This window comes from Hemicordylus capensis, chromosome 1, assembly GCF_027244095.1.
Source record: "Hemicordylus capensis ecotype Gifberg chromosome 1, rHemCap1.1.pri, whole genome shotgun sequence".
Lineage (NCBI taxonomy): Eukaryota > Metazoa > Chordata > Lepidosauria > Squamata > Cordylidae > Hemicordylus > Hemicordylus capensis.
The window spans coordinates 346,533,468-346,546,723 of record NC_069657.1 but is presented as its reverse complement, the minus strand read 5'-3'; positions in this window follow the sequence as shown (position 1 = coordinate 346,546,723).

Below are 13,256 nucleotides of genomic sequence, written 5' to 3'. Positions count from 1 at the left end.
AATGGGACACTTTCAGTCAGAAAATAATACCGTTTACTACTCAGGACACAAAAACCAAAGAAGGAACAATGTTGCTTTCATAGTCAGGAAGGATATAGCAATGACAGTACTTGGATACAATGCAGTCAGTGACCGACTAATATCAATTAGATTTCGTGGACAACCCTTTAACATGACAGTTCTTCAAGTCCATGCCCCAATGACGGATGCAGAAGAAGAGGAAGCTGATGAGTTTTATGCTCAAGTTCAGTCTGAAATTGACAGAACATGCAAGCGAGTTGTGCGGGTGGTGGTTGGAGACTGGAATGCAAAAGTTGGAAAAGGTAAGGAGGAAAACACAGTCTGACTGTATGGCCTAGGAAACAGAAATGAACCCTGCTAACTTGGCAAAGAGGCACCTTTTAATGTGGCGATTCTCTTTATTTAGCAGGGGGAGAGTAACTGGCCCTATCCACCCCCAGCACAGTACCTCCAGTGATTGTTGCTGGTGTCTGTCTTATGTTTCTTTTTAAGACTGTGAGCCCTTTGGGGACAGGGAGCCATCTTATTTATTTGTTGTTTCTTTGTGTAAACCGCCCTGAGCTATTTTTGGAAGGGCGGTATAGAAATCAAATAAATAAATAATAAATAAAGCAGGAGAATGACTTATTAGTTTCTGCCAAGCCAATGATCTCTTCATTGCTTACACATTCTTCAAACAACCAAAGTGGCGCCTATACACATGGACATCACCAGATGGAATACACAGAAATCAAATTGATTATATTATTGGTGCAAGGAGGTGGAAGAGCTCAGTTATAACAGCAAAAATGTAGCCAGGGACTGACTGTGGAACTGATCACGAACTGCTCATGTGCAAGTTCCAAGTCAAGCTAAAGTGGAAAAACAAAGCTATCTAACTTCCATGATATGATCTTGAGAATGTACCCACCATTTTCAAGAAGAACATCAGGAACCGCTTTGAAGTTCTGAACAAGAGGAACTGTGGAATGAAACCAAAGAAGTTGTTAAGGACGAATGTGAAAAGAGACTGCCAAAGACCAAGAAACAGAAGACAGCAAAATGGATGTGAGAACAGATGGTGGAAATTGCCAAGAAGAGGAGAGAAGCCAAAGTCAAGCAAGATAAAGACCTCATGAAGGAACTTAACAGGGAATTTCAGAAACCTGTTAGAAGAGACAAGGAGCAGTATGACAATGACATTTGTAAAGATGGAAACAGACACAGAAAAACAAGGTAAGTTTTCCAAAAGATCTCTGAACTCAGAGGAAGGTTCCAACCTCAAATTGGTATGTTAAGGGATGTCAAAGGACAGATAGTAACTGATTCAGAGAAGATCAAACAGAGATGGAAGGAATATACTGAAAATCTGTACAGCAGGGATGTCAACATCCAAGAGACTCTAGAAGATAGTCCCTACTTGCAAGAACCTCTAGTATGGGAAGATGAAGTTAGATCAGCACTCCGGTCATTACCAAGTTGGAAGGCTACAGGAATTGATGGAATAGCTACAGAAATATGGCAGGCAACAGAAGAAGAATCAGTCAAGGCTCTAACAAAACTATGCCAGCAAATTTGGAGAACTACACAGTAGCCAACAGATAGGAGGAGGTCAGTCTACATACCCATACCAAAGAAAGGAGATGTAACAGATTGTGCAAACTATCACACAATACCCTTAATTTCACATGCTAGCAAAATAATGCTCAGGATCATCCAACGCAGATTAGAGCCCTATGTGGAAAGGGAAATGCCGGATGTTCAAGCTGGTTTCAGAAAAGGCTGAGGAACAAGTGACATCATTGCTGATGCACACTGGATAGTTGAGAAAGCCAAAAAATACCAGAAAGAAGTCAATATGTGTTTTATTGACTACAGAAAAGCCTTTGATTGTGTAGACCATGTCAAGTTGTGGGATATCCTTAGGAAAATGGGTGTCCCAGAACACCTCATTGTTCTCATGAGAAACCTATACACAGGACAGGAAGCCACTGTCCAGACGGAACATGGTGAAACAGACTGGTTCCAGATTGGCAAAGGAGGCTGTCTACTATCTCCTTCTTTATTCAATATATATGCTGAACATATACTGAGAGAAGATGGATTGGAAGAAGATGAGCGTGGTTTTAAAGTTGTAGGAAGAAACATCAATAACCTGCGCTAGACTGATGACACCACTCTGATAGCTGAGAATGTGGATGATCTGCAAGCTCTAGTAATGAAAGGAGTACAGTGAAAAAATGGGACTACAACTAAATGCAAGGAAGACTAAGCTAATGACAACGGGTTCAGCAACCAGCCTCAGAATGGACAATAAAGACATTGGTGGATAGCTTCTGCCTTTTAGGATTGACCGTCATCCAGCAGTCAAGAAATACATCGCAGACTAGCACTTGGTAGGGTAGCAATGAAGGCCTTAGAAAGGATATTTAGATGCTGTGACGTGTCTACACGTACAAACATTCAAATTGTTCAGACAATAGTTTTTCCTGTGACACTCTATGGATGCGAAAGCTGGACTTTGAAGAAGCAAGATAGAAAAAGCATTGATGCTTTTAAACTTTGGTGCTGGAGAAGACTTTTGAGGATACCATGGACAGCCATGAAAACAAACAAATGAATCCTGGAACAAATCAATCCAGAATTTTCACTTGGGGCACAAATGACCAGGCACGAACTATCATACTTTGGACACATTATGCGAAGATCCAACTCCCTTGAGAAGTCCATAATGCTGGGAAAAGTTGAAAGAAAGAGAAGAAGAAGACGACCAGCAGCACAGTGGATGGACTCGATTACAGCAGCAATGAATGCACCACTGAGAGACCTTAAAGGCCAAGTTGAGGACAGATCATCCTGGAGAGAATCTATCTGTGTGGTCGCTAAGAGTCGACATCGACTTGATGGCACTTAATCAATCAATCAATCAACTTTATTAATTTTTTATTTTACATTGTATGTGTTTTGCTGATGTTGTTAGCCACCCCAAGCAGTAGTATACTGGAGGGGCGGGGGTATAAATATCTTAAACAACAACACACGCAAAAAGATTTTTCCCAACAATTGGCCTAGAGAAAATGTGAGGCAAGATTGGTTAGTGATGATGAAACTTCTTGAACGATCTTTTGAATGGAAAGTCCCATAAAACTATAAAATACACAATAATAGTTCTTCTTAAAAACTATATCTAATTAAGAAAATAGTATTTATAATAAAATGAATAGCCTTTTCACTCTATAGCTTTCTTGATAGAGTGACATGAATGCAGTGCAGGTTGCTGACCTTGCCCTGTGCAATCATGCATGCACCACCCATCTGTGTGCAGCCCCACATCAAGCTAGAGATAATGTGCTCAGAAGGTCGCTTGCACATGTCTATAGCCACTAGTTGGACTGAGGGTAGAAAATTTAGACTCCAAAAGCTGATTGAAGTTTGGTGATCATCAAAAGATGCAATTACATTCTAGTGTCAGATTGCCTTTATATTTTCATTTCTCATTTGTTCTGTTTCATAACACATTTTAAGGATTTCAACATTCTGCCAATGGGCTTGAGATGGTTGAACACTTTCAAATGCCACATTTTCTAATTGTGATGAAGCATTAACTCCTGGTGCAAATTATTCTTGGTGCCATTATCTTAGAGTTGAAAATAACTTGCTTAAGTGAAATTATATGAATCACACAATTAAGCTGTTCAGTTAAATCTGAATCCTTATTGAAATCAATAGTGAATCTTCTGCTAATTTTCCATGGGACTAAGTATCGTAGTGCTTGCTTCACAGAGCTAGTTTAATATTTCCTTGTCAGACAAAGAGGTATTTGTTTTAAAGTAATCATTCCAGCATTGCAAATCAATGATCCTCTGCAAGTGATAAGCCAGCTAGTGAGCATAGCTGTCATAAAGCATGTGCTGCTACAAGTGTTTCAGACCTTTTATCGCCTCCCACCTAAGTAGGAAGTGACAGTGTGGCAAAGATCTTTGATTGGTCATGGCTGAGTTAACGTAAGTACTAACAAGGATGTTTAAATGTATCATTCTGCTGTAGTTCCATTCCATTAGAGTAGAAAATGAGATTTGGTTGTTGTGCTTGATAGAGCTATTTTATCCCACTGTGCTACCCTTTAAATGAGCTTTAGCAAGTCCTCGGGCCAGCAACTGATATTGAATTGGTACTGCAGATGAGCACCTGGAGAGGTGCATGGCTTCTGAGCCAAGTTCTTCATGGGCTAAGCTCTACAGATAATGGTTCTGTACACAGATGCATTGCATTTAGTCAGCTGGTGCCTTCACAGTTAAGCAGGTGACTGAATTGGAACTCAATCAGTGTGAGGGAAATTAGTTTAAATGTGCATAAAAGACATTGCTCTGATCCAGAAAGGGCAATCAGAACATTGGCAGAGGATTTTGCATGTGTATCTCGAGAAGTATATGAATAGAAAGTAGTTTAAATAAGTGCTCCTTAAAGTTGTCATTTCCTTACTTGCTACCTTACTTGCCAGCCCTCTGAGAATCAGTTTATGGCAAGGTTTGAAAAATAAGTATTATGGTTAAGTGCAAAGTCTGGCTCTTTGCAATGAAATGACAGTCTGTCTTAGAGGCCATTGAGGGGAAAGGCTAATTCTAGCCAATGTACAAGAAGGTCTAAGTACTTTGTCTTTTAATCATGCATGAAGAAACAGAAGTGGAGGACTCTGTGTTTGGAAGCACACTTGGCCCCTTGATCATGACCCTGAAGAAAATCGGACTAGGCTTGAATGCAGCAGACCTGTGAGCTGAGTCTGCCACTAAATCCATATTAAGAGGATCAGGGTTAGAGGGATCTGCAGGGATGTGGCATAACCATCTGAGCAAATTCACTGATGTTTTTCCCTTGGGAGTAACCCCGACATTCTCTTTGAATTCCAGTTTTTCCTTAGAGGAAGCCTGGAATTCTCTTTTTAAATTCACTCTGGAGAAATTTCAGCTCCAGCTCTAAGCAGGGTAGAAGAGAGAGATGATCAGACCTCTTGACTTGTCTGTGCTTTTTGCTCCATAGCCCCTGAACCCAGCTGTTTTCTTCCCTGTAATCCCTAATGAGATGAAAACAACTGCTATGGGGCAGTTTCTGCTCCCTCTCATGCTTGTGCATGCTGTACTTTCAATGGCCTCTCACCTCCCTGCTCTATAGATTCAGCTGGACACACATTGATTTGCTGCGATAATATCTAGTCTGCCCTCCAGGAACGGACTGCTTTAAGGACAAGACAAGAGACAGAGCTACTGCCAGTGGAGTGATTGTCTTGGACCAATGATCGGAAATAGTATAAGGGGGCATCAGTGTTCGTATGGATGTTCAAACTCCTGAAGAGAGAATGAGCATTGCTCTGAAGCAGGCAGGCCCAGATTAAGGTAATGGGGGAAGTTCTTTTAGCGACTGCACATCCCATCTGGTCCAAGCTGGCTCTCTTTGGCTTTATGGAGTCGATGAACAATTGGTTCCCTAACAGAATCTGGCCTTCCTAGTAGCTACTGAAATGAATTTATCTGTAGAGACTAAATATTAACACTTCTAAGAGGACAATGCAAAAAGTATTATTAACTCAAATTTAGTGGAATGCAAAAGTTGTGAATTTTTGACCATCTGGTCAATTGGACTCAGCTGTAGAAAGCTCTTGATGACAAATCTTAGAAGCCATTTCCATAAACCTAAGCAGGCCTGAGTTTGATCAGTCTCTGGCAGTGTGTTCTCTAATTTTTTTCATTAGTATGAGGAATGAGTTTTTTTATGGGCTGTAGTATTGAGGCAGTGTGTTTGTTTTTTAAAATTGTAAACTGCTTTGGGTGCCTTTGTCAAGGCAGAAAAGCCATATAAAAATGCAACAACAACAACAACAACAACAACAACATGTGCCTTCTGAATGAGGAAAGGCCACATTCTGTGATCCTCAAGTATGCTGCTATGAGCCCTTCTGAGAGAGGTTGGATACCAATTAAAATAAATAAATGTTCTGCTTTATTGGTTGGCATTTGCAAGTTGTGCTAACAATTACTGGCATGCAGAAGTGGTTGGGGGTCAGGGGGTGGCACGAGGATCAGATTGAAGGCTGAGAATTTCATCTACATATAACTCAAAACAAGATTTGGAAGGCCAAGAGCAGACTTGCTGTGGTGGTGCTTGTTAGGAATGACAGCCAGAAGCAACCCCACCCCCTACCCCTGCTATATTAAATTAAGAAGAAAAGGAAGACAGAGTGTTAAGTATAATTAATTTGCAATACAGATAAAGTGAGACCACTCGAGACCCAGCAGCTCATGTCGTTATTAGAAAGTTGCTCTTAATTAAGGGAAGACAAACAGATATGATCAATTTAATTTGTGTTCAGCAAACTTTCTACCAAAACGAATGGGAAAGGCAAGTGCTAGTGGGGAAGGAAGAGGGGAACTCTAATGTGTTCTGAAGTTCATACAAGAAAATAATTCTACAGAAACAAGAACGACTTACATTATGATTACGGCATGTTTTGCCATTCTGTGGCTAGTCCCAGAATGATGTCCCAATGTAAAGGCCAGAGCAGTTAGGCCTGCATTTGTGCAGTTCTTTCAAAAAGGACAAAAATCCTACCAGTCAGCTGATTGAAAGGGAAAGGGAGTGTGGCTGGATTGAATTGGGTCTTCCTCCCACTCAATGAAGTAGTAAAGGTTAAGAGGAGACCTTTGAAGAGGCTCAATGTGTGCAGTCCCAGCCGTTGGGTCAATGGGGAAGCCACACAAGTGGGATTGGGTTGCTCACATACATACCCAGTTCTAACTGCACAAGCAGAAGTCCACTTCTGCACTTGTGATGTCTCTCAGGAGTATTTCTATATGAAGTTCATACAGAATCCTCTATTGAATTCCCCCCTCCCCTTTGTCATGTTTACTGAATTCATTCATTCATTCATCCATTCATCCATTTATTTATTTATTTAACATATGGGTGGTTTACAACAAAGCATTTATGCATTATTTTCTGAAATGCCTTTGTTTATACCAAATCATGAAGCAAATCAAAACTGGGTGAAATTTGCCTTCTGAAGTTCAAACTGAAATATTGGATAACTTGCTGATTCAAAGTAGAAAATTTATTTTATTTTATTTATTTAACACATTTATATACTGCCCAAAACACAAGTCTCTGGCAGTTTACAATAAAAACAACAGATAAAAAGATTAAAACATTCCAACAATTAAAATTAAATATGTTAAAACTATTAAAAATACAAATAAAACAATATCTAATTAAAAGCCTGGGTGAACAAATGCATCTTGACTGCCTTTTTAAAAGTTGTAAGAGATGGGGAGGCTCTTGTTTCAGCAGGAAGTCTGTTCCAAAGCCTTGGGGCAGCAATGGATAAGGCCCGTCCCCGAGTAGCCACCAGACGAGCCAGTGGCAACTGCAGACAAACCTCTCCAGATGATCTCAATGGGCGGTGTGGTTCATAGCAAAGAAGGCGTCTCAAAATACCCAGGGCCCAAGCTATTTAGGGCTTTATAGATTATAACCAAAACCTTGTACTTTGCCCGAAAACCTATCGGCAGCCACTGTAAATCTTTTAAGATGGGAGTGATATGGTCTCTCTGAGATGATCCAGAAACCACTCTGACCTCCGCATTCTGGACTAACTGCAGTTTCTGGACTAAGTACAAAGGCAGCCCCACATAGAGCGCATGGCAGTCGTCAAGTCTGGAGATGACCAGCAGTTGTACTACTGTTCTGAGATCATTTATCTCAAGAAACTGATGCAGCTGGCGTATCAGCCAAAACTGATAAAAGGCACCTCTGGCCACTGCCTCAAGCTGGGACACATAAGAACAGCCCTGCTGGATCAGGCCCAAGGCCTATCTAGTCCAGCATCCCGTTTCACACAGTGGCCCACCAGATGCCGCTGGAAGCCTACAGCAGGAGTTGAGGGCATGCCCTCTCTACTGCTGTTACTCCCCTGCAACTGGTACTCAGAGGCATCCTGCCTTTGAGGCTGGAGGTAGCCCTCCGACTAGTACCCGTTGATAGATCTGTCCTCCATGAAGTTATATAAGCCTCTCTTAAAGCCATCCAGGTTGTTGGCTGTCACCACATCTTGTGGCAGAGAATTCTACAAGTTGATTCTCTTCACCAGGGAGAGGCTTATGTCCAGAAGCACCCACAGACTGCATACCTGTTCCTTCTGGGGAAGTGTGACCCCATCCAGAACTGGCAGAGCAAAATCATCTCCTGAATTCTGATCCCACACAATAAGTACCTCCGTCTTATCTGGATTCAGGCTCAGCTTGTTACTTCTCATCCAGCCCATCACTGCCTCCAGGAAGGCATTTAGGGAGGTTATGCCTTCTCCTGATGATGTTGACATGGAAAAAAAGATTTGGGTGTCATCAGCAAACTGATAACACCCTGCACCAAATCTCCTGATGATCTCTCCCAGCGGTTTCATGTAGATGTTAAACAACATCAGAGACAATACGGAGCCCTGAAGGACACCATACTGAAGTTCAGCTTTTGAAGAACAGTCCCCGAGAGACACCATCTGGAATCTGCCAAAGAGGTAAGAGTGGAACCACTACAAAGCAGTGCCTCCCACCCCCAACCCCCTCAGATGCTCCAGAAGGATACTATGGTCGATAGTATCGAAAGCCGCCGAGAGGTCCAAAAGGACCAACAGAGTCACACTTCCTCTATCAATTCCCATTTGAAGATCATCCATCAGGCTGACCAAGGCAGTCTCCACCCCATAGCCCACCCGAAAGCTGGTCTGAAACAGGTCTAGATAATCAGTTTCATCCAAGACTGCCTGGAGTTGGAAGGCCACCACCTTCTCAATTACCTTGGCCAACCATGGAAGGTTGGAGATAGGCCTATAGTTGCTCAGCTCTGAGGAATCCAAATCAGACTTCTTCAGAAGTGGTGTAATGATTGCTTAGTTAAGACAAGGAGGCATCCTGCCCTCTCTCAGAGAAGCATTTATGTTCTTTACTAGTCCTTCTACAACAACCTCCTTGCCAGATAGTATTAGCCATGTCGGGCAAGGGTCAAGAGAACAGGTGGTAGGCTGTATCGCTCCAAGCAGCTTGTCCACATCCTCACGAGTCACAAACTGAAACGGATCCAGCCTGACCACATAGGAAGAGTCACTGGACACCTTCGATTCAGACACTGCTGTAATTGTGGGGTCTAAAGACCCAGGCCTTTTAGCTTTTTAGCTTTTTAACTTTTTAACTTTTGGATAGTTTATTGATTTGTTTTAAACTGTTTTTAGTATTTAATTGATTTTAATGTTTTGTTTTTGTTGTGAACCGCCTTGAGACCTTGAGTTGGGACGGTATAAAAATGCGCTAAATAAATAATAAAAATCAATCAATCAATCAATCCAAGTCGGCTTGAATATGAGAGATTTTATCCACACACAAAACCATTAAACACCTCACAGCAGATAATAGATGGTTCCAAATTCTGATTTAAAGGTGGAGGGGCACTTACCAGCCCTCTCACAACCCTCAAGAACTCCGCTGGATGTGAACTTGTGGACACAATACAGGCTGAAAAGAATAGCTTCTTTGCCACCCATATTGCCAGAGCAGAGATCTTCAAATGTGCTCTATGTTGTAATCTGTTGGATTCAAGATGAGTCTTCCTCCACTTGTGTTCCAGTTGTCTACCTTGCTTCTTCAGCCCCCATAGTTTCCATATACCAAGGGACCAATTTTGAAGCGGGTTGGAGAGGATGCTTAGGAGCGATCATGTCTACTGCCCTGGTAAGTTTGCTGTTCCAGTTCTCCACCAGGGCATCAACTGGATCACCAGAAGAGCAAATCCCTCCAAAGCTTCTTAGAACTCTATTAGATCCAATGACCTTCTTGAGCGGACCATTCTAATGGGTCCCTCGCCCCTGCGAAGGTGGGGTGTAACTGAGTCCAACCTTAACCAGATGGTGGTCTGTCCATGACAATGGGGAAATCACAGGAGTGCCCACCGACGGAACACCACCCCGATCAGAGTGAAAGACCAGATCAAGCGTGTGACCTGCAGTGTGTGTTGGTCCTGAGACACTTTGGGATAGGCCCATAGTTGTCATGGCCTCTATGAACTCCTGAGCCACCTCAGACAAATAGGTTCCAACGTGGACATTGAAGTCCCCCAGCACCACGATCCTGGGGGACTCCAATGCCAAACCCGAGACCAAGTCCGTCAGCTCAGTTAGGGACTCTTTCGGGCAGCAGGGCAATTGGTACACTAACAGAAGTAGCAGTCTATCCCTGTTCTCCAAACTTAGGTACACACATTCAATATGGTCAGACACTTCAACAGGGATCCTGGTCAGGGAAAGGTTATTCTTATAGACCACAGCCACTTCACCTCCCTTCCCACGTCCCCGCACCTGCTCTTCAACAGATACCCTGGAGGGAGAAGCTGGGACCAGACTCGGCCACCAGCCTCCCTCAACCAAGTCTCTGCAATACATACCAGGTCTGCCCCTTCATCCAGAATCAAATCATGGATGGTTTCTGACTTATTCTGGACAGACCTGGCATTATGGAGGAGCAAAGTGAGGGTCTGTGGGAGGTTGGCACTGCTCCCCAAGGTCAAGGAATTGGCAGGACAGCCGGAAGGGGAAACAGCTTATAGATTTCTGACTTCCTTTCCCCTCTAATGACTCGCTGACCTGCCAACTTTACTTCTTCTATTCCCCACCACCACCGGAATAGCCACCCCACATAAGAACATAAGAACAGCCCTGCTGGATCAGGCCCAAGGCCCATCTAGTCCAGCTTCCTGTTTCGCACAGTGGCCCACCAGATGCCAATTGGGAGCCTACAGTCAGGAGTTGAGGGCATGCCCTCTCACCTGCCATTACTCCCACAGTCAGTGGACACACCCCTTGTCTCCCCATCTGCAGACAAACAAGACACATCTGAAACACCTAGGACCTAAAAAAAACAACAGAAGCCAAAAAATACCACCTGGCCTTCATCACCCCCCAAGGTGGCTACCCCAAAGGGGCAACCCTGCCAGTGGCAGGCCCTCCGCCACATGGTAGCAGCCCTTTTATAAGCCCAGGAAGATGGCTAATCTAGGCAGCTGGTCCTTGAGAACTGCTGACTCACTCCCTCTGGCCCCAATCCTGCACAGACTCACCCACAGCACGGCAGCCGCAGACCCACACGTTAGGGGGCACCCAGGCTGGCAGGCTGACAATAGCAGACAGCAGCTAAACAGGCTCTCACCACTGGGCAGCAGCTGTCTCTGGGAAGCAGATGTTAAGGTGTCCTCCTCCCTGCAAGGCTCCTGGCAAAATTTGATTTTGGAATATAAATTCATAACAACAAAGGTAATGTGTTGGATCTAAATTTGTGTGAGTGGAACCAAAAACATGAAAGGGATATTTCTTATTCCTTTCCACTGCAGCCTCCTTCAGAAAAGCCACTTCTGAAGATTGGGAAATCACTGGGAACTGTGTGGAATGCAGGGCAGGGGGCTGAAGTGGAATAGGAAAATTCCTGGGCATTGGGTGGAGATACTGTCCATGAGTGGAGCTTTGCTTGTTTAAGGTGCCTTTCTGCCTGATTTTTGACAATTCTACCCCACCGCCCCACCACTGCAGCCCCATGGTGAACCCCATACCATTTCCAAGGGTCTCAGATTCTCGGGAGCAGCTCTCCTGGAGCTTGCAGAACTGCAGTGGGTTGGAGAGGGTGGGAATGATCTCTTCTGCAACCTTTGTTGCACTTGTACAACAGGTGATTGAACCCAATGTCTATAGTTCTTTAGTAAAGATGCAGACACCCTTATCTAGTAAGTGTATCCATACAAGCTTCTATGTATGAATTTCTCTCGTGTCGGTTTACACACATACAAAAGTGTCCATTGATTTAATCACATTTTGTTTCCTGGACTGCAGTCTACATTTTAAGTATTGTGATAGGAGTCTTTCAAACCCCAGAACTAAACTTTCCAAATCAGAATAAGGAAGAAGTAGAAATAAAAGCATCATTGCCAACTTTCAGGGCCCTTTCTCTTTAATTATATGGGTGAAAAAGCCCTCAAATAATGTCTGAGATCCTACCAAAAGAACCCAAACAAAATCGCCATTCATGAAATTAGTGTAACACTTTAACAGAAACAGCTATTTAATCAAGCCATTCAGATCATTTTTGCCATCTGTAAAACAGAGGACCAGACATGTGTATGTACATGGCCCAGTTTGTCTATTGTATATCCATTCAAAGGTTACCTGTTAAGTATGTGGTCCTAATATTTGGAAAGATGGGGGAGGGGTTTGTTTAAAAGCTGCTCTTTAAGATAAGCAGAAAAATAGGTTTATGCGTTCAATAAAAGCACAGCAAGGGTTACCATGTCTTTGACAACCATTACGTAGGGTTCTGAAAAATGACAGGGTGAAATGCTCTCAGATGGGCCTGTGTTCACCACTACTATTGAGATGTGCTTTATGTATTAGGAGAGCCGTGTGAAACTGGCTGTCCAGTTCTAATGGTACGTGTGATGTTAAATGCATCAGTTTAGCTGTGCCTTTTTATGGGGGGGGGGCTTGCCATGGATCTTATCTAGAGTGGTGTCCCACCAGGAGTGAAGCGTCGATTGGCAAACAGCCGCTGAAGGGGCGTGTTCTGTATTGGAATTGCAGCAGAGGCGGCAAGGGTTCATCCCCTCTCCCCACACACCATGGTTCCAACTGGGAATGGGCCACCATGTGATTTTGTGTATTTTACTGACATGTTTGAACATCCATATGTAGTTATGTGCCAGCTGAGGACAACCTTCATTGAGCTGACAAGGTGGGCTCTAGTTCAGTGAAGTGTGCAAATCCATGGACACTTTAGGATGTGTTGTCATGAGCTGCCAGGACTGGTAACGGGAGTCTGTAGATCTGTGTGCTGCTGCCCAGGGGCGTAGCTATAATTGAGCGAAAGGGTTCAAAGAACACGGGCCCCAGCTCCTGAGGGCCCTCCAGCTCCACCCCTCCTTATTTTCTTCATTATCTTCCTTACTCTGGGGGGCTGCCAGAGAGAGGGATGAACACGGGCCCCCTCTCCCCTAGCTACGCCCCTGCTGCTGCCCTGTGTGGTAAGCCATCCGGGTCTGCAGAACATAGTGTTATCAGAGGCCTAAGTGCCGGAGAGGGATCCTCAGCTCTTCAGTGACCCCACTCGCCTAGCCCCACCACTGTTTCCCCCTCTGATCTGGAAAGTCAGGTTGAGACTTTTGACATTTGGCTTGAAAATATC